The sequence below is a fragment of the Rhineura floridana genome, chromosome 8, assembly GCF_030035675.1.
Source record: "Rhineura floridana isolate rRhiFlo1 chromosome 8, rRhiFlo1.hap2, whole genome shotgun sequence".
NCBI classification, from domain to species: domain Eukaryota; kingdom Metazoa; phylum Chordata; class Lepidosauria; order Squamata; family Rhineuridae; genus Rhineura; species Rhineura floridana.
Genome location: NC_084487.1, coordinates 49,466,909 through 49,490,269, shown reverse-complemented (window position 1 = coordinate 49,490,269; position 23,361 = coordinate 49,466,909). Strand labels below are relative to the sequence as shown.

Genomic DNA, 23,361 nt, shown 5'->3' with positions numbered 1-23,361 from the left:
CTCTTCCCTCTCACTTGAGGCTCAAGTAGCCTCGGTGGTTAGGAATGCGTTTTACCAACTTCGGTTGGTAGCCCAGCTACGTCCCTATTTGAGTAAAGAGGACCTTACATCAGTGGTACATGCTCTGGTAACCTCACGTTTGGATTACTGTAATGCGCTTTACGTAGGGCTACCTTTGAAGACAGTTCGGAAGCTACAACTAGTGCAAAATGCGGCGGCCAGATTGCTGACAAGGACCAAGCGGTCCGAGCATATAACACCTGTTCTGGCCAGCTTGCACTGGTTGCCAATATGTTTCCGGGCTAGATTCAAAGTGTTGGTATTAACCTATAAAGCCTTATACGGTGCGGGACCACGATACCTTGCGGAACGCCTCTTCCGATATGAACCGGCCCGTGCACTACGTTCTGCTACGAAGGCCCTCCTCCGGGTTCCAACTCACAGGGAGGCCCGGAGGGTGATGACAAGATCAAGGGCCTTCTCAGTGGTGGCCCCCGAACTATGGAACAGTCTCCCTGAGGAAGTACGCCTGGCGCCGACTCTGCTTTCCTTCCGGCGCCAGGTCAAAACCTTCCTATTCTCTGAAGCATTTTAAGTTACATTGATCTAATTTTAATAATGTTTATTGTATTGTTGATTGTATTTTAATATTATTTTGCTATTCATTGTATTTTTATACTATTTTATGTTCACCGCCCAGAGAGCTATCGCTAGTCGGGCGGTATATAAATTTAATAAATAATAATAATAATAATAATTATGCTAATTACGTTTTAAAAATTGTGCACTTACCGTTGCCACTCACCTTCCTTTACAGAAAGCAGCCATGGGACAGGACAATCTGGATCAGGACCACATTATGGGAAGAGGGTAACCCTTTCCATGTGCTATTCTCCCACAAAAATCCACCCCCCCCGAAGGGGCTATATACTACCCAAAGGTGCTATCTGCAGCAAATAGGATGTCAGGGGACAGCAATTTCTTAATAAAAACAGCATGGGGAGAGAATGGTTAAACACCACACACATACACGCCTTGTGCTGCAGTGCTGATCTGAATTAGGGCATCTACACCTGCTTTTTGTGCAGGAAGAGGCACGGGAGATCCTTAGCACACAATTTTTAAAGACTGATTAATGTGACCTGTATTTTGGCCCTTAAGACCCAGAAGATAAGGAGTAAATGTGATTAACCAAATGATAATAAATGTGGTGACTACATGGTTCACAACCAAATAATACTGCTTACTATGTCAAAATGTCACTAGACAATTCTACTTTTGTGATAATATAAAATTAAGCAATATCAAACAGTGTCTACTGTTGCTCACAGATCTCCATCATCATCCTTATGGTGTGTCATTAATTATCTTCTTTCTAGTAAACTAGCTTAGAACAAGACAAAATACAAGTTCAGAAAGAATGAACTCTATCTTTAAAATGGAAGTAAAGCAGGTCTTGAGACTAAGATTAATTTCACAGAAGCCTTTACAGTTTTAAAAGTATTTATTAAATAAGCAAAATAAAAGCAGGGATGGATGGTGACATAAAGTAATATGACAAACAGTGCAAAAGCAAATTATGAGTCCCAGATTTCTTGAAAGGCCAGTGACAAGCACTGCTGCATTTGATGTTCAGAAGTATACAAAATAAAGTCCCATGAAACCACATGAAATGCATCTGGTTTAGCTCTCCCTTGACTTAATCATAAAGAAAGTGTAACTTTTTGCAAAATGGCAATCTTCCAGGTATTCTTAGACAAAAGGGAAATGTTCAAGTTATTCACAGTTTTCCATGTTTGAGCAAGTGAAAGATGAGCAGCAAATAAAAGATATATTACAAGATATTTAAATAAAATAGAGTAATATTCATCAACAACTGAAACACATAACATCTGAATGGGAGCATGGATAATTCTTCAAAAACCTCCATCCAATAAGGTTTTTATACAGGAGCATTCCCACCATAGATGAAAATAGGTACATAGGGCCCCACATCCTCTCCAACATTCTGGAGAAAGACCATAAGTAATGCATGAAAGCTGGACTGAGGTCCTGTGTGATTGATGAGAGAGTTTGAGCATGGCTTATCCAACAAATGCTGACATGGATTTATATGGTTTTAGATTTTTAGAGTAATAGCCTGGAAATTAAACAACTACATTTGAATGCATAGAAGTATGACCTTAAGCATCTCTGCCTTCATGGGCCTTCTGTGTAAAGTAGGTTTTTAAATAGTTATTTTATTTATTTATAAAAGTATTTATATATGGGCTGGATCTAGAGTTCTTCCCCCATGGGCCATTTTGACAGATGAGCAGGGTTGCCCATCTATCAATTGCCTGACTTCACCATTCCATTAGGTGACCCAACTTTTAAAAAAAGAACTTTGAATTAGGCTTAGAAACAGATTGGAAGATAGTGCAGATGGGACAGTATTGGAGCTGAATATTCTGATAGATGTCAATGTGTGTCTGGGTACATCTGCACCAGCCAGTATATTTGTATAATTTGTACAAATGCCACTAGTAGCTTGTGTAGTTTTCAATTATTTATAATTATTTATTTAATTTACAAATTGCTTCCCAAAAAATAAGCATCGTCCATCAGAACCAAGGCCAACTGAAGTAGTTTAACAATAAAAACACATATAAATACAGTTTAAATCCAATGCAGATAAAATCTAGGATAAAAATATCCACTTAAAAGGATTCAAGAGGAAAGTAGGCATTGAAAAGTCAGTAAAGATAGTGTTTTCCTGATATGCAACAGAAGGGATTTCTAAATGGAAGGTGCCACCACACTGAAGGTCCTATTTCTACACTACCGAATGGACCTCCTGACAAGATATTTATCTGCAGGAAGCTCTCTCCTGCAAAGTGCAGTGATCAATTGGGTATATAAGGGGTGAAATGATCTTTTAGGTATCCTGCTCCTAAGCTGTGTAAGTACCAGCACCTTGCCCTTAGCCTGGTATCTAAGTGGCAGCTAGTATAAGTCTTTCAGCATCTGTGTAACACGATCACAATATTTTGGCCTAATGAGCAGTTCAGCCACTGCATTTTGCAATAGTTGCAGCTTCTAGGCCAACTCAGAAGCAGCCCCACATAGAGCACATGGCCACAGTCCACTCTGGAGGTTACCAAAGAATGGATGACAGTGGTCAGGCTGTCCCAGTCCAGCAGTGTCCATAGCTGTCCCACCAGTTGAAGCTGGTGTCATTGAGGTCACCTGGGCCTCTAGTGACAAATATCCAGGAGCCTTCCCAGACTATGAATCTGCTCCTTCAGGAGGAGTATGAACTCATCCAAAGCAGGCATATTATCAGACCTTGGAAACTGCTCAAGCATAGGACCTCAGTCTTGCCAGAATTCAGTTTTAGTTTGGTGGCTCTCATCCAGCCCACCACCAAGAACAGGAATGATCTAGAGCTTGCATGGCCTCACCTGATTCAGTTGTTACAGAGAAATATTGCTGGGTGTCATCAGCATACTGATCACACCTTCTCAAAATCTTCTAATGACCATTCCCAACCGCTTCATGCAGATGTTAAATAGCATTAGGGACAAGATGGTACCACGTGGCACCCCACTGCAAAATTGCCATGGAACTGAAAAATAATCACCCAGTGATATTATCTGAATAATCCTGGAGCAGAGCCACTGGACAAACAGTGGCCCCAATACCAGGGCTGTGGAGTCAGAAGCAATTTTGGGTGGAGCTGGAAGCAATTTTGGGTGGAGTCGGAGTCGGTAGAAATGTACTGACTCTGACTTCAAAATAAAATTAATATTTTAATATTAATATTAATAGATTAATATACATTTGCCATTTATGAAGGAGTCAGAGTCGGAGTCAGACAGTAGAAAAATTAATATACATTTGCCATTTATAGTCAGAGTTGGACAGTAGAAAAATAGAGGAGTCAGAGTTGGACAGTAGAAAAATAGAGGAGTCAGAGTCGGACAGTAGAAAAATAGAGGAGTCGGAGTTGAAGGTTTGACATACTGACTCCACAGCCCTGCCCAATACCCATCTTACCAAGTCAGGTCAGGAGGATACCATGGGTCAACGGTATCAAAAGCCACTGAGAGATCAAGCAAAAATAACAGGGGTTGTGCACTCCCTGACCTTCTCTTTACAAAGGTCATCCATCAGAGCAGCCAAGGCTGATTCAGTCCCCAGACCAGGCCTGAACCCAGAGTGGAATAGGTTGAGATAATCTGCTTCATTGATGAATGCTTGCCAACGGCCCCACCACAACCGTCTTGATCACCTTCCCCCAAAAGGTAGCATTTGCAACCTGGCAATATGTTATCACAAACCAATGGGCCCAGGGTGGGCTTTTTCAGGATCAGCATGTCTTTCAAGAATGCCAGATCACTCCCTCTAGCAAAGATACATTGACCACACCCTTGATCCACCCAGTTATATGACCTCGATATACCTTAATAAGGCAAGAGGGGCAAAGGTCAAGGGAACACATAGTTAGATGCATCAATGCAAGTACCTTGTGCACATCATCAGGCTGCATCAACTGAAACTGATGCTATGATAATATTTTCATAAGAGTACAGTGAGGCAGTATACAACATACAAAATGGCAGTTACATCAACAAAAGCATGTCACAGAAGACATTGTGTTGGATGGAGATTGCAATAAATGTGGTGTCATTGTGATGGAGGCAAGTGACTTTATCTTCAAAGTGCCTTGCACACAGTTCATAGCAGGCTTCTGAAGGGCTTATAACTCCATTCCTTGAAGTAAATGTTAACAGGCCCCAGACAATACCAACAAGTTCCACTAGACAGCTACTTATTTAATCTGTACTTTCCCTTTCCAGGAAAAAAAATCCAGTAAGTAAAACAAAAAACTGTTGCCAGTATCCCATTTATGATATCTCAATAGCCACTTTGCAAATTAAGCACACATCTGGAAGCAGCCTTAGAAAGCTATTTCTTATGATTTTGGCAGTGTTACGGAAGAGCTTGGGGACCCACCTCTCAAAGTCATACCACAGCATCCTCTATAATATTGCACGAAATTCTGGGATTCGTCTCTCAGATACTAAGTTGCTTCACTGATACCTCTTAAAATATTAAGAGTGTCTTATGGCACCTTAAAATACTAGCATATTTATTATGGCATAAACTTTAATAGACCAGCATCAACTTCATTAGCTGCATGAAAGCCAGGTGCCAGAATATATTTGTTACTCTTGAAGGTGCCCCCTGAATGTTGTTTCTGCTGCATCAAACTAATATAGTTACTTCTCGGGAAGTTGTCTCTAAAGACATGCCCAGACTAAGCAGCTCTTTGGGTTATTTATACAACTGGGCTGGTCCAGAGATTTGTAGAAGTATCATGCAAACAATAAAATACAATTAAGCACACTTTTATTGATTATATGAAAAAGCCCTAAGACGCAGTTTATGAGGAATCCAGATGTCTCTCACATTGTCTGTGATGTTCTAGCTGCTCTTTTCTTTTGGTTATTCCTCTGGGAAGAAAAGAATGTTTGGAATCACACAACACAACAGAATTTCTAATGTAGACTAACTTTTAATATCTTAGATCAAAGTTTCATTGTAAAGTTAGAATACACTGGCTTTGGTTAAGCGCCACCATCACTTTCACACGTGGTGCTAGCTTTTCCCCAGAAACCTACTTTTTCTCCTTCACTATTTTCTTCTTCATGATTGTTTCCATTTTTCTTTCCCCCATACCATACACTGTTTCTGTGTCCTTCAACTCAATTCTCTCCCCTCCCCCAATCATTCCAGTTGTTGATTTCGTAGCTCTCTGTGGAATGCTCATGCCTTGAAGCCCTCACAGTTGCTAAGCAACATCTCTCACTTCTCCATGTGGCTAGCTTCCATGACAACATGTCTCCATTTCCTTTCTTTCAGCTGTTTGCTACCATAGTACCCTCGTCAGCACAACCATCTGTGGCAAGGAGCAGCCAAAACCTACCATGAATTAATTCTATTTTCACCTTGCTCTAATGTTTTGCAACAACATGTCTCAAAGGTTTTGCCTCGACCACTATCAAGGAGACATAGTTTTTCATTTCCGGTGCAACATTTATTTATTTATACTACGTTTTTTGTTGTTCTCACATCATAGTTTATTATTCTAATTAGCTTCAATCATCACATTCAGTATACAAATATGTTAAAATTCCAGTCTCATTCATCATCAGAGGGACTCTGGGAAGGTAGGCAGTTTTTTATTTATGTATTTATAAAAAATATTTGTATACTACTATTTCGTTAAAAACATCAAAGCAGTTTACAACACGTTAAAAAAAACAGCCATAGAGTAAAAACATTAAAAATACAACAAAAACAACAATAAACTGTTCGGAAAAGAGTATCTTCTTAATTGCCTGAATAAACCTGGCAGAACAGAAATGTTTTCAGCAGATACTTCAAAATTAAAACAGAAGGTGTCTGCTGAATCTATAGTGGCAGAGCATTCCAGAGAAACGGGGATGTGAAATGAGCCTTGCCAACTTGGGGGAGGACCAGTGCCACTCCTGCAGATGATCTGTGATCGAGCTGGGATATAAGGGTTCACGCGGTCCCTAAGATACCCTGGACCTAAGTTGTTTAGGGCTTTGTAAGTTAATGCAAGGACCTTGAACCTGGATCGGTAGTGGATGGTCAGCCAGTGCAGATGTTTTAAAAGTGGTATTACTTGTTGTCAGACATGTGCTCCCATCAGCAATCTGGCTGCTGGACTTTGCACCAGCTGGAGCTTTCGAACCAGGGTTAAGGACCGCTCCACATACAGCCCATTGCAGTAATCCAGCCTTGAGGTTACCAAAACATGGACTACAGAGGTCAAGCTATCTCTATCCTGGAATGGCCATACCTGACGAACCAGACAAAGCTGGTAAAAGGCAATCCTAGCCACAGAGGATACTGGGCCTCTAGTAACAAAGATGAATCCAGGAGTACCCCCTAAGCTATGGACCTTGTCCTTCAGAGGGACCACGACCCCATCCAGAATAGATAATCTGCCTCTCTCCTGGACACAGAAACCACCTAACTCAAAGTGCCTCCATCTTCCCAGGATTCAAGCACAGTTTATTGGCCCTCATCCAGTCTACAACAACATTCAGACACTGATCCAGAGCATTCACAGCTCCTCCTGATTCAGATGTTATGGAGAAATTTCAGAGCTGTGTGTCATCAGCATATTACCTTGCTCCAAAACTCCTAATTATTGCCAAAAGCTTCATATAGATATTGAAAAGCACTGAGGAGAGAGTAGTACCCTGTGGAACCCTTAACACAAGTGCCAAGGGAGCAAGGAACACTCTGTTACTCCTTGAATGTAAGAGTGGAACCACTGTAATACAGTGCCTCCAATACCCATCCCACTGAGTCAGTCCAGGAGGATACCATGGTTAATGGTATCAAATACCGCTGAGGGGTTGAGGAGAAGTAACAGGGTCGCACTCCCCTGGCTCTCTCACAGTACAGGTCATTCATCAGGGCAACTAAGGCTGATTCTGTTCCAAAACCGGGTCTGAATCTAGACTGTGATGGATCTAGATAATCAGTCTCATCCAGTAATATATGCAATTGTTCTACAACCACCTTCTCCACCATCTTTGCCAAGAAAGAAGTATTGGCAACTGGACTAAAGTTGTTACACTCCACTGGGTCCAGTGTGCACTTTTAAAGAAGTGGATGCACCACCACCTCTTTAACGGCAGTGGGAATAACACCATCACACAAAGATAAGTTTTCTACGCCTGTGACCCATTTAGTCACCCCACTCCAGCTAGCTTTAATAAGCCAGGATGGACAAGGATCAGCAGGTGATCGAGCACATCACTACAAGCATCTTGTCCACATCATCAGGCCGCTTTAACTGGAATTGATCCCACAACACTGGGTTTGACGTTGTATTGGACACTTCAGCTGGAACTGCCACAATAGCAGTGTCTAAATCACTGCTGAGCCGAGCAACTTTGTCCTTGAAGTAGTTAGCCAGCCAGTTACAGCTGGACACAGTGTGCTCCAGAGGTCCGCCCCTCTGGTCAGGAGCGACCAATCTCTGCACCACATGAAACAACTCAGTTGGACGAATCCTCGAGGATGCAATGAGAGCAGGAAAGTAGGATCTCTTTGCTGCCCCCCACCACCATCACCATGTGGTAGGCCTGAATATGAGCCTGAACATGTGCTTGGTCAGCTCCAGAGTGATATCTACGCCATTTACACTGTAGCCCTTGCCCAGTCCGTTTCATCAACTGCAGTTCCTCAGTATACCAAGCAGCAAAGTGGGCTCCATGGCACCAAAGAGGGCCCTCAGGAGTGATCAAGTCAAAGGCTCTACGGGTCTCACCATTCCATTGTGAGACTAGGGCTTCAACAGGATCACCTTTTTACTCCCATTTCACAGATTGGGGGACTGTGACAGATTCAAGACAACTGAAGACCATTGAAGCTGATCTAGGATCTGATCTAGGCCTCCTGATCCAGGATCAATACTCACCCGAGTGACTCCAATGAGACAATACTCTGAATGACGTTAAACTATGAAGTGTTTGGTTGCTGTCCCTGCAATCCACCTAGCAAAACAAAAGCCAACAAATTAAAAATTGACTCATATTAACTTCTCACAAATAATTTTTCATAATCTGCATATACTAAAATTAATTTTACAGATGTAAACACTTGGACCTTATATCACAGCCCAAACTCTACCTCCAGAATTGACTTTACTTCTCCCAAACTATTGTTTAATATTTGTAACAATGGGACAAAGGATCAGTTGTGCCATACATTCGAGAATTTTCCCTACCTATGTGGTCAGGGCCTCTCCAAGGGAGAAAAGAAGGTTGTGACTTGCATGTACCCAGGTAAGAGCACCATTATCAGAATGAATGCACATAAAAGGAAGCAATCCTATATATCTATATATTTATTCCCACCTTTATATCTTTTGTCCAAGGAGCGCAAGGTGGCATACATGTTTCTCCTTCATTTTATCCTCACAAGAACCCTGTGAGACAGGTGAGGCTGAGAGACTGTGACCAGCCCAAGGTCACCCAGCAAGCTTCATGGCTGAGTGGGATTTGAACCCTGGTTTTCCAAGTCCTAATCCAACATTCTAACCATTGCACCACACTGACTCTCACTGCATGAGAAACAAATGAGAAATAAACACAAGTATAGGCTCCTTTGGGGGAATACCAAGATATAAATGTAGTAAAATAAAATGAAGAAGTTAAGCATTAGGTCCAAGTGATTTCAGTGAGACTTACTCCTGAGTAAACATGTACAGGATTGTACTATCATAACATGCTACTTATGCTACAAGAATCGATGTCACTATGATAAAAAATAGACCATGAAAGCAAATATTTTTGTTTTGTTTGTTTTTTGCTTTCTTGCTGCTATGTACAAGGGGTGTCCATATGGGGAAGGGGACAAGAGGTTCTTGCTGTAGATGCTTGTGGGCAATGATTCATACCACTCAGGGTGAGAGCCTGGATGGACTGTAGGGTGGGTGTGAAAGGTGTTGTTGCTCAAAAGCCACACGCTCAGAGTCTTGTTGGCACAAAGTGGGGAGGGAAAGAGGGGGGAGGGAGGTGCCATAGGTGAGAAAAGGGGTGGGAACTGTTGCTAAGACCATTGGTGGCTTAATCTGTTTGAATGTTAAGTGTTTTTACCTAGATATTTGGTTAAATTGGAAATGTTAATATTTGTCCTCGTAGTTTTGCTTCTTTGCTTTATGACAAAATTTGTTGTTTATTGCACTTGTTTATATTATTCTGTAATTTTTTTATATTGTCTTTCTCTCTTTATCTTTATTACTTTGCTCCCTGTTCTGGGGTTGAAAATATTCAATGAAGAGTGCACTAAAAATACTGTAAAGAAATAAATATTAGTTGCCTGAGAAGTCTGAGAAAGCAGATCACACCAATCTCTAGCAATGTTACACAGCGATTGTATCCCAGCCATTTACAGACGATAGTGAACTGGATAAAAGATGTCACAATTGTGGAGAATGTCACTGACTGTGTGAAAAATACATGTGTAGTGCATTTTCATATGTGCATATGCAGAAAAAAAATATGGAGCATCATTAGGGGATGATGTTCAACATTCTTCAAAATAATTTTCATACACATCAAATTCATATTGCCGCTAAAACTGTTCACAAAAGCACACATGACTGATAACAGAGCACTATGGTCCTTTTATGGCAGCTGGTGGCCCTTGGGAGCTTATGAAAAATCTTCTGTGTAGATGCAGCTTGACAATAGTCAGGTGTATCACAACTCTCTCGGGTGAGGCCAAAACTACGCAGCATTGGAGGGTGTCAAGGAAGGAACAGGACTAAGGATCCTAAGCTCCCACAGAATTTGATCATCCCTTCCAAAAAAAGTCACAATGTTATGCTGGCAAAGAGAGATGGTGTGTTAACACTCCCACTAAGGTCAATTGAAAACCAGAAAATGCTGCCTTCACTTTCTCCCTTATAGCCATGAGAGCAGTTTGCTGTAAGGATAAAATGGGTGAAGGGAGAATCACCTTGAACTCCTTAGAGAGAAGGCAGGATAAATATGTAATAAATAGTAACCAGTCTCTAATCTACACCTAATCATAGTACACTAACAGTAACTTATAAATCTCTGCCGGGAAACCTGCAACTCATAGGATAGAGATCACAAGACATGGGGGGCTGTGGCCTCATGTTGCACCAACCTAGGGCATATTGCTTGGGGGTCTATCATTCTAGCCTCATGATGTCCAAGCTTAAACCACGCAAGAGGGAACTTTGGTGATAGGGCACTTGCACTTTGCACAAGCAACCTTATTTGATAACAAATAATAGGAAGAGCAGATATGCTTCATCTTGGATTCTTGCATTGAGCAGGGGGTTGGACATGATGGCCTTATAGGCTCCTTCCACATCTACTATTTTATGATTCTAACATTTCTCTACTCAGAATCCTTTCAGGTACTCTGCTTTAGGATCCCAGGCACAAACATCGAACAGGAACTTCTATTCCACTTCTTCAAGTGCGGGTGCAAGGGCCATGCACCTTACATAGGTAGGCAGAGTAGTATGGAAGCACCATGCCATAAAGTACAAATCCTTTAAATGTCATTCATTTCTCACCCTCCCTGCCCCTTCAATATTCAAAGCTATATGTATGCTAAACAGGTATTATTTATCTACCACTCACTACAAAAAGTTTTGTCTCAAAGTGACTTGCTATTTTAAAACACATCTAATACAACATTTAAAATACATCAGAGATAAAAACAAAAGAACAAGCAAACACATTATTAATGACAAGTGCTCAACCAACAATAACATGAAAAAGGACACATCCTATTCCACCCAACTAAAGGATGAGCACCAATTAGGAGCAAAATGCCTGGGTGAAGAAAAGCAGCTTTACCTGGTGCCTAAAGACTGATAGAGATGGCACAACCCATACCTTTCTGAGGAGAGCATTCTACAGACAGGGAGACACTACTGAAAAAGGCCCAATCTCATGTTGCTACCCTCCATACCTCCCTCGGACAGGGCACACAAAGAAGGGCCTCAGGGTCTAGGTCAATTAATAGGGGGAGAGGAGGGCCCTCAAGTATTTGGGTCCTGAGCCGCATAAAGTTTTATAGATCAAAACCAGCACTTTGAATTGCACCTGGAAACGAATTGGCAGCCAGTGCAGTCAGGCCAGGATTGGTGTATGATCAGACCTCCTACCTCCAGTCAACAATCTGGCTGCTGAGTTCTGCACTAGCTGCGGTTTCAAAATGTCTTCAAAGGCAGTGCCATGTATAGCACATTGCAGTAATCTAACTAGAGGTTACCAGAGCGCAGACAACAGAAGCTAGGCTATCCCTGTACACATAGGGTCACAACTGAGCCACCAGCAGAAGCTGATGGAAGGCACTCTGTACAACTGAGGCCACATGTGCCTCCAGTGACAGTAATGGATCCAGAAATATCCCCAAACTGTACCTGCTCCTTTAGGAGGAGTACAATCCCATCCACCTATTTGGAACTACCCATTTTCCATGTTAATAGAGGGTGGTGGCCGTTTCTGACAATCCAGTATCCTTGTCACCAATCCTTTACCAGCTTAGCAACTATAAACAGGCAAGATGAAATCCAAAAGACAAAATGGAGATGATCAATTGTTTTCCAGTGTTTTCAGAATTATAGATTACATGCTGTGTGATCAGCTGAAGACTAACATACTACTTTTAGGGTATTTCAGAACTTCAGCAGGTATATGGAAGTTGATGCAGTGCACTTTAGATTTCTTTTATAGAACCCAATTCTGCATGTTGACTGTGCTAACTGCTAACACAGTTACCTTTACGGTAGAATTTTCTAGTCACAAGAGTGGTAGCGACTGTTGCTAAAATACAGGTTTTTAAAGTTTTAGCATGGGTTGATACTTTTGCCTCCTAATAAAGCAGCTCAGGCCTATTGTGTAACTAGGGTTGCTAAATGTCCGATTTTCGGCAGGAGACTCCAGATTTGTTGAGTCCTCTCTGGGTCTCCAGGTGAGTCAGCTTAATCTCCGGATTCTCAGCTTTCATTAAAAAAAAAAAGCTTCTAGGTGGCAGGGCTGTCGGAGTCGTAGAGTTGGAAGCAATTTTGGGTGAAGTTGGAAGCAATTTTGGGTGGAGTCTGAGTGAGTAGAAATGTACTGACTCCGACTTCAAAATAAAATTAATATTTTAATATTAATATTAATTTATTAATATTAATACGTTAATATACATTTGCCATTTATGAAGGAGTCGGAGTTGGACAGTAGAAAAATAGAGGAGTCAGAGTCGGACAGCAGAAAAATAGAGGAGTCGAAGGTTTGACATACCAACTGCACAGCCCTGCTAGGTGGTCTGGTTCACGAGATATACACCAAAACATCAGTCCACCCCTACTTCAGTGAAATTATCTCTTAGGGGCTGCTCTAACCCCACCGTTTCGGGTTCATACCCAATAAGTGAAGTCAGGGTTGTGATTTACAAGGAATTTCTGGGCCTCCAGGCAGTACCTAGACTGCATTGCAAATGCAGAAAACTTTTTTCCCCTTGTTTATTGAAAATCTCATAATTGAGTAAGTATATACCTTTCAGCAGTACCAAAAGTCTTTTTTTTTTCTGTTGTGTGTACGAGTCAAACAAGTTTAAATTTTTCCTGGGCTGTTGCAGATGGCACTATTTTGAAAACCTCAGTATGAAGCTTTAATCCAATGCTTGCATTTCTGGGAGTAAAGCTGCAATGCTAATCCCACATACCCAGAGTAAACCCCATTGAATTCAATAAGACTTACTTTTGAGTTGACATGGTTAGGATTGTGTTGTAAACTAATGGGGCTTTTGAGTAAACATAGCAAAGGATTGTGCTTGTGTTGTAAATCTTTCTCTTCCCCACCAATCCTGCTTTTTAAAGCAATTAGGCAGGGCTTACATACATATCACTGCTTTTATTATGTAGGAAAATAATACTGTTATATTTTTTTTTAATATTCTGCAATGACCAACTGGTTTTGACAATAAACTATTATATGGGGTCTATCTATTTTTACATCTCTCGTGTGTTCATTCTTCCCAACAACCCTGTGAGGTACGATTGCCGATTGGAAACCAGGGCAGCTCACAAGAAGAAATAAATCCCTTTAAAATCCAATAACCAGAAAAAGTATAAACACAATAGCTTCTACCTGCCTGGGTTTTGTTGTTGTTAGGTGCCTTCAAGTCAATTACGACTTATGGCAACCCTATGAATCAGCGACATCCAATAGCATCTGTCATAAACCACCCTGTTCAGATCTTGTAAATTCAGGTCTGTGGCTTCTTTATGGAATCAATCCATCACTCGTTTGGCTTTCTTCTTTTAGATGTTTTTCCCAGCATTACTGTCTTTTCTAGTGAATCATGCCTTCTCATTATGTGTCCAAAGTATGATAACCTTAGTTTCATCATTTTAGCTTCTAGTGATAGTTCTGGTTTAATTTGTTCTAACACCCAATTATTTGTCTTTTTTGCAGTCCAAGGTACCTGCAAAGCTCTCCTCCAACACTACATTTGAAATGAGTTGATTTTCTCTTACCTACTTTTTTCACTGTCCAACTTTCACATATATACATAGAGATTGGGAATACCATGGTCTGAATGATCCTGACTTTAGCGTTCAGTGATACATCTTTGCATTTGAGGACCTTTTCTAGTTCTCTCATAGCTGCCCTCCCCAGTCCTAGCCTTCTTGTGATTTCTTGACTATTGTCTCCATTTCGGTTAATGACTGTGCCAAGGTATTGATAATCCTTGACAAGTTCAATGTCCTCATTGTCAACTTTAATGTTACACAAATCTTCTGTTGTCATTACTTTAATCTTCTTGATGTTCAGCTGTAGTCCTGCTTTTGTGCTTTCCTCTTTAACTTTCATCAGCATTCGTTTCAAATCATTACTGGTTTCTGCTAGTAGTATAGTATTACCTGCATATCTTAAATTATTGATATTTCTCCCTCCAGTTTTCACACCTCCATCTTGGTCCAATCCCGCTTTCTGTAGGATATGTTCTGTGTATATATTAAATAGCGTGATAAAATACACCCATCTCACACCCTTTCCGATGGGGAACCAATAGGTTTCTCCATATTCTGTCCTTACAGTAGCCTCTTGTCCACAGTATAGGTTGTGTATCAGGACAATCAGATGCTGTGGCACCCCCATTTCTTTTAAAGCATTCCATAGTTTTTCGTGTTCTACGCAATGAAAGGCTTTGCTGTAATCTATAAAGCACAGGGTGATTTTCTTCTGAAATTCCTTGGTCCGTTCCATTATCCAACATATGTTTGCAATATGATCTCTGGTGCCTCTTTCCTTTCTAAATCCAGGCATCTGGCATTTCTCGCTCCATATATGATAAAAGCCTTTGTTGTAGAATCTTGAGCATTACTTTACTTGCATGGGATATTAAGGCAATAGTTCAATAATTACTGCATTCCCTGGGATCCCCTTTCTTTGGAATTGGGATGTATATTGAACGCTTCCAGTCTATGGGCCATTGTTTAGTTTTCCATATTTCTTGACAAATGTTTGTCAAAATGTGGACAAATTCAGTTTCAGTAGCTTGTAGCAACTCTATTGGTATGTCATCTATTCCTGGTGATTTGTTTCTTCCAAGTATTTAAGAGCAGCTTTCTCCTCACATTCTAAGATTTCTGGTTCTTCATCATATGGTTCCTCCATGAATGAAACTGTCATCCTGGCATCTCTTTTACAGAGTTCTTCGGTGTATTGCTTCCATCTTCCTTTTATTTAATCTCGGTCAGTCAGTGTGTTCCCCTGTTGATTATTCAACATCTCTACTCTTGGTTTATATTTCCCTTAAATTTCTTTAATCTTTTGGAATAGGGCTCTTCTACCTTTTTTGTTGTCTATTTCTGTACAATAACTATTGTAATAGTTCTCTTTGTCCCTATGTACTAGTTGCTGTATTGTTGCATTTAGGGTTCTAATCGTGGTTTCATCTCCTTTTGCTTTCTTTCTCTCTTTAAACATTTTAAGAGTTTCTTCAGTCATCCATTGAGGTCTTTCTCTCTTTTTAACGAAAGGTATTGTCTTTTTGCATTCTTCCCTGACTTCACTCCATAGTTCTTCTGGTTCTCTGTCAACTAAGTTTAAAGCCTCAAATCTGTTCCTTATTTGATCTTTATATTATTCCGGGATGTTATTTAAATTGTATTTTGGCATTATGATTGCTTTGTTGTTCTTCTTTAGCTTTACTTTGATTTTTGATACGACCAGTTCATGATGTGTACCACAGTCTGCTCCTGGTCTTGATTTTGCACAAAGTATGGAACTTCTCCATCTTCTGTTACCAATTATATAATCTGTTTGAGTCCTATATTGACTATTTGGTGATGTCCACGTGTACAGTCGTGTTTTCAGTTGCTCAAAAAATGTGTTTGCAAGAAACAAATTATTGGCTTCACAGAATTCAGTAAGTCTTTCTCCTGCTTCATTTCTATCTCCTAAGCCCCATTTCCCCACAATTCCTAGTTCTTCTCTGCTCCCTACTTTCCAGTCCCCCATGATTATCAGCACATCTTGCCGCCCTGGGCTCTTGCTGGGAAGGGTGGGATATGCATCAAATAATAAATAAATAAAATAAATCTTGTTTTGGTGCATTATCAATTTTGTCCTGTACTTCTGTGTAAAATCCTTCCAATTCCTCTTCTTCTGTGTTTGCCATTGGAGCATAGGCTTGGATGATGGTTATGTTAATAGGTTTCCCATTTAATCTCATTGATATCATTCACTCAGATCTTGTTATAGCTCCTAATTGCTTTTGCTACATCACTTCTCACTATTAAAGCAACCCCATTTCTTCTTAATTTCTCATTTCCTGCATAAAATATTTTGTAGTTGCCTGACTGAAAATGTCCCATTCCTGTCCATTTTAATTCACTTACGCAAAGTATTGTAATGTTGATGCACTCCATTTCTTGCTTGACAATTTCTAACTTTCCCTGGTTCATGCTTCTCACGTTCCATGTTCCTATTTTGTGTGCATCAGCCTTTGGGCTTCCTTTCGGCTTTGACCCAGCTGCATCATTAGTCACAGCGCTACTCATACTTGTCCTTTGTTCTTCCCCAGTAGCTTGGTGAGTGCCTTCTGACCTGGGGGTCTCATCTTCCAGCACTATCTCGTGTTGCATTTTGGATACTCTTTTCATAGGGTTTTCGTGGTAAGAGGTATTCAGAGAGGTGGTTTACCATTGCCTTCCTTTGAGTTTGGATGCATCTTAGTCTGGTGTCTCAGCTTTGACCATTCTGCCTTGGGTGCCCCTGCTAGAACTCTAGACAGCTTCTTCGACACTGTCAAACCCCCTCACCATGTTAATGTGTGCATCCTAGAGGAGGCCTGGCTGGGTATGCTTGCCTAAACAAAAATGTTTTTAACAGGTGCTGAAAAAAGTACAATGAAGGTGTCTGCCTAATGTCAATAAGCAGGGAGTTCCAAAGTGTAGCTGGTACACTAAAAGACTGATTTCTTACAATAGCAGAACAAGTACTATGTGGCACCCATAACATGGAAAGCACACCTTGAACTTGGGCTAGTAGCAAATTGGCAACCAGTACAGAGGTATTATGTGCTGATAGGTTATCACTCTTGTCAGCAATTGTGCCACAGCATTCTGCACTAACTGCCACACCTGGGTCAGGTTGTGCTGCATGGGGATTTCTGTGACCTTGACTGACTGGCTGCCAGCATTTTTTTTAGTTTTGGCATTTGGTTAGGAATCCTGACTGGTTGTGGGATGCTGAGTTTTCTGCCTTACTCATAGGAATTTTGTTGTGGTTTGTATGAAATCATCACTGTCTTTTGTTTTTGTTTTTCTGTTTGCATTTTCATTTACCTTTAACCTCAATCCATTACATCCTCAGAAGCAACAACAGTGGTTCCATGCACTCAGCAAGATTTCCTTAAACCCACTGATGATGCACCTTGTTGTTTGCATCACGGTTCGTTTCTTGCCCAATAGCAGCACATACTGGGAAGTGTAGCTGCAATTGTTGTTGTTCCCAAGCTGTTTTCTGTGAAGGTATATCAAACCATCTATGTTTTCTCTCTGTCAGTTATTACTCACTGGAATTGTGTTGGCTGTCAAAGTGAGTTTATAGCAGCCCACAAGATAGGGTAGAGAATCTTCTTATTCTTACTCATTTCTCAGATCTCTTTCTGAAGTGAAGGGTCAAATCTGTAAAAAAGTGTGGAGCAGCCATGTAAAAAGGTAGGGGCAGGGCATTCCAGCCAGGGGGTTGCCAACTCTGCTTGGATATGGACATCTCTTCAGAGGATCCCTAGTCAAGCTTTACCAACAGCACAATTGAAACCATATCTACTCAAAAGTAAGTCCTATTGAGTTCTATGGGGCTTGCTAAGTATGTTTAGAATTGCAGCCTTCAGGGGCATCCATCTTTACTCCTGAGTGCTTCTATCTAACATCTCCACAGCATTAGGCTCTTTTCTTCCTACAATGTTATTCTGGTGACTGGCCTGGCCTGAGGGCACTTAAACCCTTCTTGCGAGAAGCAAGTAGGCTATAGTAAATGTTCCCTACCTAGGCCCTATCTTTTAGCTAAGATTTGTATCTTAATTTCCAATCAGAGAAATATTTTTGTTTGAATGGTATGCTGCAAACAGCTGTGGTTGATGCTTAAGGTATCATGCTTGATGACATCACTAGGGCCCGCCTCTGTAACATCACTAAGATCCACCCCATGACATCACTAGGGCCCACCCCCATGACATCAGTACGACTTGCGCCCATGACATCACTAGGGCCCACCCCTGAAATCTCAGGGTTTCAGATGCTTCTGACTTAGCAGTTCCTTCTGTTAAACATAGGGTTGCCATGTCCCATTCACCTGTCTCTGCCTCCCCTTTGAACTACAAAACAGAATTGGAGTTCTGCAGGAGAGAGGTGGATTTAATGTAAGTTAGAGCACCAGTACATGAAACATTGTTTGCACAGGGGAAAGAAAAATTCCTTGCATTCTGTTATCTCAAAAGTATGTTTACAATGTAATCCTATCCTACACGTCTACTCAGAAGCCAGCTCCACTGAGTTCATTGCAACTTACTCTCAGGTAAGTGTGTATAAGATTACAGCCTTAGTTTTGGCAAACAAAAAGACAGCAGACACAGGATACTTGCTTCTAGCATCTTCAAACTAGATCAAAGATTACCAGAAGGCAAGTAGCAATTCACAAACAAATAAAAGCCCTGTATGCTCCTCTCATAACGATGGCAGCAACTCTACATGCAGAAATGCATCTTGGATTTGAGAGCTGTACATAGAATAGCAGAGTTGGAAGGAGTCTATATGGCCATTGAGTCCAACCCCCTGCTCATTGCAGGAATCCACCTTGATGCATATCTGAAAGATGGCCGTCCAGCTGCCTTTTGAATGCCTCCAGTGTTGGAGAGCCCACCACTTCCATAGACAATTGGTTCCATTCTTGTGCTGCTCTAACAGTTAGGAGGTTTTTCCTGATGTTCAGCCAAAATCTGGCTTCTTATAACTTGAGTCCATTATTCCATGTCAGCACTCTGGGACGATCGAGAAGAGATCCTGGCCTTCCTCTGTGTAACAACCTTTCAAATACTTGAAGAGTGCTATCTTATCTCTCTTCAGTCTTCCCAAGGCTCAACATGCCCAGCTCTTTCAGTCTCTCCTCATAGGGCTTTGTTTCCAGTCCTCTGATCATCCTTGTTGCCCTCCTCTGAACCCAATCCAATTTGTCTGCATCCTTCTTAAACTTCTGGTGTCCAGAACTCGACGCAATACTCAACATGAGGCCTAACCAGTGCCAAACAGATGGGAACTAATATTTCATGTGATTTGGAAACTACATTTCTGTTAATGCAGCCTAATATAGCATTTGCACATTTGCCTTTTTTGCAGCCACAATTCAGCTTGGCTCACATTCAGCTTGTGACCAACAACAATCCCAAGATCTTTCTTGCATGTATTATTGCTGAGTCAGGTATCTCCCATCTTATAACTGTGCATTTGGTTTCTTTTTCCTAGATGTAGAACTGTGCATTATCCCTGTTAAATTTCACTCTGTTGTTTTCAGCTGAGTGCTCCAGCCTATCAAGATCACTTTGAATTTTGTTTCTGTCTTCCATGGTATTAGCTATCCCCCCCAATTTTGTATCATATGCAAATCTGGTAAGTACTCCCTGCACCTCCTCATCCAAGTCATTAATAAAAATGTTGAAGAGCACTGGGCCCAGGACTGGGCCCTGTGGTACCCTGCTTGTTACCTCCCCTCAGTTTGAGAAGGAATTATTGATAAGCTCTCTTTGAGTACGATGCTGTAGCCAACTGTGGATCCACCTGATAGTTGTTCTATTCAGTCCACGTTTAGCTAATTTGCTAATCAGAATATCATGAGGCACTTTGTCAGAAGCTTTGCTGTTGTTATGTGCCTTCAAGTCGATTACAACTTATGGTGACCCTATGAATCAGTGACCTCCAAGAGCATCTGCCATGAGTCACCCTGTTCAGATCTTGTAAGTTCAGGTCTGTGGCTTCCTTTATGGAATCAATCCATCTCTTCTTTGGCCTTCATCTTGATCCAATCCCGCTTTCCGTATGATATGTTCTGTGTATAGACAGTGTACGATTCTTTCCTGGAACATAAGGGGTTGGTCTAACAAATTTAAAGAGGCAGACCTGGCACACTTTTTTCATAATTTTAAGATCATATGCCTTCAGGAAACTTGGGCGCTGATAGATGCCCCAGTGTATATAAATGGTTATCGAGCTTTCACCCTTCCAGCGATCAAACTTAATAATAAAGGCAGGGGTAGTGGGGGTCTTTGCATCTTCATATCAGCTGATTTAGCAGTAAATATCCAAACTCTGATCCCAAACTGCGACCAGTATGTCCAGGGCGTGAGGATAACTGGACCCCCTATAGGCGACCTCATCATTATAAATGTTTATATACCCCCGGTCATGGCTAGAAGTCTCACTTCCGGTTGTATCTGGGACCGTCTATCAGAGTTTTTATCTCACTTGGAATGTCAATTCCCCTCTTATAGGATCATACCTTGTGGGGATTTTAACGCTAGGTTAGGGTTTGGGTGGTCTGACGGGACGTCAACGAATCAGGGCCTGGCTACTGATATCCCTTTAATCCCTAGATATTCGCAAGATCAGTTTGCAAACAAACAAGGCTTAAAGCTAATAGAACTTACTCAAATACACCATTTGGAATGTTTACACAGTTCACCCGTGGACCTGACCAATGGTGCCTTAACATATTTTTCATCTGCAGGAGCTAGCGTGATAGATTTTACGTTTGTTTCAAGAACATTAATTTCAGAGGTCTATAAGTTCTTAATATCGGACAGAATTGAAAGTGATCATTTCCCCACCTTGACGGTACTGTGCTTACGACATCCTTTACCGTCTGTTATTCCATCAAATTCGGAGGATCTTCAAAAAGCTGAGCGTAGACTACGGTGGTCCCCATGTCTAAATATTTCTATTACACAACTCCTGAATAGTGACACCTTGCTCCCTCTCAGGCAAGAAATCATGAACCCTGAGACTGATATATTTGCCTTTTACCAATCTATTATCTCTTTCCTCAAACCTTTGCTGACAACGAAAGGCCCCCTAAGGCAGTGCGACCATTGAGTAAGAGGTGGTTTGATCATGAATGTAAAATGGCCAAACGTCATCTAGTGTATTATGCACGTAGATTTATAAGGGATCCATCTTCTTTCAGCCGTGAACATCTTGTCTATTTATGCTGCTCTTACAAGACACTCTTAAGACAAAAAAAGGCCCTATTCGCGAGTACACAATGGCAACAACTCATCCAAGCCCAGTTGGAGGGTAATGAGCGCTTGTTTTGGGACATGGTTGTAGGCGGGTTTCGAGCTAGCAGTCATTTTACAACTGACCAAATCTCTTCCCAAGGGTGGCAAGAACATTTTACTAATCTTTATTACTCCCCGATTGTTAGCACCGTCCCTTCTCTGACGTATAACGAGGCGAATTCTTCTAATTGGCCTCCGGTTACAGTAACACAAATTCAAGCGCTTATTTCCTCATTGAGAAAGGGCAAGGCTCCAGGGGAAGATATGATTCCCCCTGAACTCTTTACCAATTTCCCTGAATGGTGGGCTCCAATTCTAGCCAAATTGTTCACCCGGATAAATAATACAGGTATTATACTGGAGGGCTGGAAGCAGAGCATTGTTATCCCCATTTTTAAGAAGGGGCAGAGACAAGACCCAGGTAACTATCGCCCCATCAGCCTTTTGGATGTGGGAGCGAAGTTATACAGTAAATTTCTCCTGCTCAAACTAGAGGAATGGGAAGCAGATAATAGGGTTATTCACCCAGAACAAGCAGGGTTCCGGAAAGGCCAGAGTACTATCGATCATTGCTTCACCCTCTACTTTTTAGCTAGGCAATCGATACATGGACCCACAAAACATCTTTATGCCGCCTTTGTCGATTTGGCGGCCGCTTTCGATTCAATAGATAGAGAGTGATTATGGGCCAAGTTGGCGAGCACTAATATCGATAAACGCCTTTTATATCTAATCAGGGAACTACACTCGAACAACAGCATGAGAATAAGAGTGGGAAATAATTTAACTGAATCAATATCGGTGAACAAAGGTGTAAAGCAGGGATGCCTTTTAGCTCTATCTTTGTTTAATTTTTATTTAAACGACATCGTATCCGAGCTGGAGGACCCATCTTTTTTCTCTCCTTCTGTGGGAAGTAGAAAGGTTACAATGCTATTATACGCAGATGATATGATACTGTTATCTCTTACCCCAATAGGCTTAAGGAGATTAATGGCGAATTTGGATATTTACTGCAAAAAGGAACATCTCCAAATTAATTATCAGAAAACCAAAATTATGGTCTTTGGAAACAGATGTATTAACCATAAATGGTCTATGGGAAATCATCCTATAGAACAATGTCGTTCTTTTAAATATCTAGGGATCCAGTTCCAAGATAATCTCTCCTGGAAAAAACAACTCGCTGCTATTAAACTCTCAGCATCTAGGGCTGCTGGAGCAATACTTAGATTCTACAGGACTGTGGGGGGTTATCAGGTGGCTCCTGCACTGAAAATCTTTCAATACAAGGTTTTATCTCAGATCCTCTATGGGGCGGCTATATGGGGATGGGATGCTCTTTCCTTCCCCTCACTTGAAACCATCCAAAATAACTTTCTTAAACAGCTTTTGCGCCTACCCCCCGGCTCTCCTACTGCCCTTCTACGAACTGAATGTGGCCTGTTACCAATCAGTGCCCACATACATAAGACCCTGTTAACATTCTGGTCTTCACTAACTAATGCACCAACTAAGATTCTGGTGAAGGCCTGTTTTGATCAGGCCATGATGGACAGATTCTGGAACTTGAGATCCCTGAATATTTACCATCAATATTATATTACACCACAGTCCCCCTCTCAATTGAACAAATTTAAAATCCGAGTACAGATAGCACAACATAGTATATGGATGGATAGGCTAGCCATTCTTAACTCCCAAGTTTGCAAAGTGGTATGGCACATATAAATATGATCACTCAAGGGCTGAATATTTGTCGAATCTTCAATCTGTGCACTTAAGACATGCTTTTACAGCCCTCAGATTTCAGACAATGCCCAGTGCCATTACTACTGGCCGTTATCTCCAATCCCTGTGGGACCAGCGATGGTGCATCTGCCAATCAGGAAAGGTGGAAGATTTGCCCCACTACTTACTTGATTGTCCACTTTACATCCACCAAAGATC

General features: G+C 41.3%; 1 long non-coding RNA gene across 1 annotated transcript in view; it reads right to left on the bottom strand.

Moving 5' to 3' along the window:
• Positions 1 to 1,533: 1,533 nt before the first annotated feature.
• LOC133390551 (uncharacterized) overlaps positions 1,534 to 23,361 on the bottom strand; it is a 34,867-nt gene continuing 13,039 nt past the window's right edge. Inside the window, exons 2-3 of the long non-coding RNA XR_009764423.1 lie at positions 8,510 to 8,585; positions 1,534 to 5,498 (exon numbers count right to left, since the gene is read on the bottom strand). This is a non-coding gene — a long non-coding RNA (uncharacterized LOC133390551). The remainder of the gene's footprint in view (positions 5,499 to 8,509; positions 8,586 to 23,361) is intronic.